Genomic DNA, 3,820 nt, shown 5'->3' on the forward strand with positions numbered 1-3,820 from the left:
CACTCTCTTCCCCTCAGTTTCAGTGACTCTAATGTTCGATGGCTTGATGTCTTTATCATAAGCTAGAGCTGCACATAATCTTGGCTCAGGTACACTCTTGTTTTGAGCTCCACAATAGTTGTAAACAGCATACAATGTACACAAAACACAATTTAGTTGCATACAAGTAAGCAAAACAACATATGCCAGGTAGCAAAAATCCGGTACATCCTCCATGCTTACATGTGACTTACTTCCATGAAAATTAAGGAAAAACATTTTTAATTTCCATGAACAATAACAAATCAGGAAAAGAGACATTGAAACAGGGAGAGCTAATCAGGAAAGGATCACGAGCTAAATACGAACCAGTTGGATCTCACTGATGTAATGGGGGCAAAATTTTAATGTGCATGAGAATCCACACTAATGCGTTTACATAAAGATCAGTTATCGGAGATGGGTGAAATTTTTCTGTTTCTGGGGAAAAAAAAGATTTGTGGTAGTGCGCGCAAAAGGTTAAATCAGGAGAAAAAATGTTTGCGTTACTAGATGTAAACATATTAGTGCAAACGGGTCCTTAGTCGAAAATTAGGGGTCCTACATTTAGGACTGCCACTCCCATTATTTTTAGAACTTTCTCCTAACTATTTCTCCTACTTTTAGTCTTAAAATGCTTCATGAATACAGGCCCATCAACCAGGGTTAATCTTTTGCTATTGTTCATGAATCTGCCATTATTTAATCTCAGGTCCTCGGGGAAGGCTTATTGAAGGGTGCTCATGCCACACATTGCATAATCGAGTTAAACATGTCCAATATTGGACATACAAGTTTTCATTTGCTCACCAGTCAGAATGAAAAGGACCAATCTTGAGTGGATCATCTTAACAGAGATCCTGGTGTTTTAAATATCTTCTTATTCTGAGAGACCGTGGCCATTGACTATCTATAGCTATATACTGGGTCATGTGTGGACTATCTATATCTTTTTATCTTCAGGTTAAGTCACGTTGGTTATCTGGAGGTTAAAAACTCAGCTTTGTTCCCACTCTTGTTTTGTGCACCAAGTGGTGAAGATGATGATTGTGGTGGTGCTGACCTTTACACTGTGCTGGCTGCCCATCCATGTCTATCTCCTTATAGGCAGCTTCAACAAGGACATCTACAAGCAGAACTATATCCAGCAGGTCTACCTGGTTATATTTTGATTGCTCATGAGCACCACAATGTACAACCCCATAATTTACTGCTGCCTAAATCAAAGGTGGGGGCATTTCTGCAGTCATTACATTGAGTGTACACAGTGAAATGCAGAACATCTTTAACTTGAATTGCAAATCATCATCAATTTCAATGTCATCAAAGGAAATCAAGCAGTACACCCACTAACTGAGGTTGAATGTTCTTTTGGTTTTATTTAGCTTCAGGTGAGCATGTCAGAGACATGGCAACACCACTTAAAGGCGTTTGTGTTTGCTGGCCTCATGCTGAACCCAAATGTTGCTTCCTTTGCCCAGATTTCAATCAGAGTTCCGCAGGGCGCTCCATTGGTGTCCCTTTGTGCACTTGTCTGTAAGACACCATGGAGCAGCACACCAGGACCTACCAGATTATATGCAGTTACCACATGGAGACCACCACTGTGATGCGCTATTCCTCCATGGAGCAGGAGGACACCACCACCAAGCTGATAAAAGTCTAGGTGACCCATGGGGTGAAGGTTCCTCATGAGAGATCGATTGCACCGTTCGAGATGCAATGGAAATGTCATTTAGCTTAGCTGTTAATATTAGCATGGATGGTTTGAATGTTGATGTGGTGGGAACATAATTTTACTTCTAACAATAGCCATCATCATGATGAAATTCAGGTCTCATCTGCCATGATTTTTGGATCTGTTGTCTGACATGGAAAAGTCATCTTCTCCTTATACATTATGTATAAAATATCATTTTGAACTAGCTTAATAATTTTCCCGTGAACCTTTACAAGATAACAGGTTGGAAGAGGGATGAATTACTGACAACATGGAATGGAAATATAAACTGATGTGCATTTGTAAGTTACACAATAAGCCATTAAACAATTTTAAACTATTACTGTTTATTTTCATTAAAAAAAAAAAAAAACGTGTCTATCCAATCCGGGAGTTACGAGTGACGATTTCAGAGATGATAGACAGGTTGAAATGACACAGCAGCATGGAGGATGTCCTTCAGAGAAGTTGTCATTGATATCTGTCATTGATCTGTGGCTGTACAACAGAATTAATGTGTTTTTGTACCTCTGGATGATGGTTGTCTCCCAACATGGATGTTCACAGTTATCCTTCGGGTCCACTTCACCCAGGTGAAAAAAACCAGCAGAACTTGCAATGATTCTTGTCCAGAATCCAGCAATAGTAGAGGGCAATGTCAATCACCACAGTGCCAGACTTTACAAAGAGCAGCGACATGGATGCATGGTTTACGTTCTGAGCGACCCCAATATGAAGGAAGTCCAGCCAAGAGCTTAAGCAAGCTGAGGAGATATCACATCTAGGGGTGACTTTCATACATCTAAAAGAAATCTCAAAGTCAACATAGTTGAACCTGCCTTGGTAGCCAGTACCACACACATACAATAGTTTATAGTCTTAAGTTAAAGCATAATTATGATTGTTAATCAACATAATGTGGTGGTACTGGCATAATTGCTCTCAAAAATATAGACTGTCTGTCAGGGAACTGGGAGAGAGCAAAATCCTGGGGGGTCCCCAACGATTGGGTTGAGAAACACTGAATTACACCATTTTCTGGAGTAAATCTACATAGAAGCATAATGTAGCAATTAAAAAACCTTCCAATGTACATTTTAGAAATGGCCCCAATATCTTTCATGACTCTTCTTCCTGCAAACTTCAGTTCAAGGAGAATTCACTGTACCTCGTCCTATGAAGCTCTGTGAAGATATCAGCTGAAGCTTCAGCAGTGGTTCCTCACACTTAATTTTTAAAGTTTTAAAGGGCAGGATGGGACTCTGTTTTCTCTGGGTTCTTCGTCCTGGCTGTGACGTTAATCTACATCTAGTCCTGCAAGGCGGTCCTCCAACTTACAGGGAAAACTTGGGGGTTGGTGGCAGGATTGGCACTCCAGCCACCAGAAAAATCACACTGGTCCATTTGGAATAGTGTGATGCTGAGGTATCACCAACTGCACAGCTGCACTCAGGTTCTCATCCCTGAGGTTGTTTGTCATATGGTTGGTTGTGGTAACGCATTGTCATCAGCACTCGCCACTTACCCCTTAAAGCTGCATAGTGAGGTCTGAGGATGTGCCATGAAATTAAAATTGAATATCTACCCCATCAGTGTCACATCCAACCCACTTTGCCTGTCTGATCCCCTCAGACATGGCTCTAAACTAGCGACACCTGGAGCTTGTTAGTCTTACCTCTTGTTCCTGCCCTCCAGTTAACCAGTCACAGCTGGTGTTTGTGTTTGATCCCTTGTTAGGCAGATATATTAGCATCTCCCAGGATTGTGATCCCTGTCTGGCCATTGTTGCATGTCAGTGTATATGAACCTGCCCTGTTGCAGCTTAATAAACACCTGTATGTGGGGTCTGTTGGAATACAGCCTGCATTTGGATTGTGCTTTGCTTTGATACCATGACAATCAGGAGACATAAATAGGGTCTGGTTGATGTAACCAAGACACAATAAAATTCCTTGCAGGTAACCCTTTGATATTCTGACTACTAAACGTTTTATTTAAATACAGACGCCTAAGCTGGTGAGAAACCAGCACATTCTTCACGTTCAAAATCAATGACATCAATCTTAACACACAACAAAGAAA

The sequence above is a fragment of the Brienomyrus brachyistius genome, chromosome 3 (genome assembly GCF_023856365.1).
Source record: "Brienomyrus brachyistius isolate T26 chromosome 3, BBRACH_0.4, whole genome shotgun sequence".
NCBI classification, from domain to species: domain Eukaryota; kingdom Metazoa; phylum Chordata; class Actinopteri; order Osteoglossiformes; family Mormyridae; genus Brienomyrus; species Brienomyrus brachyistius.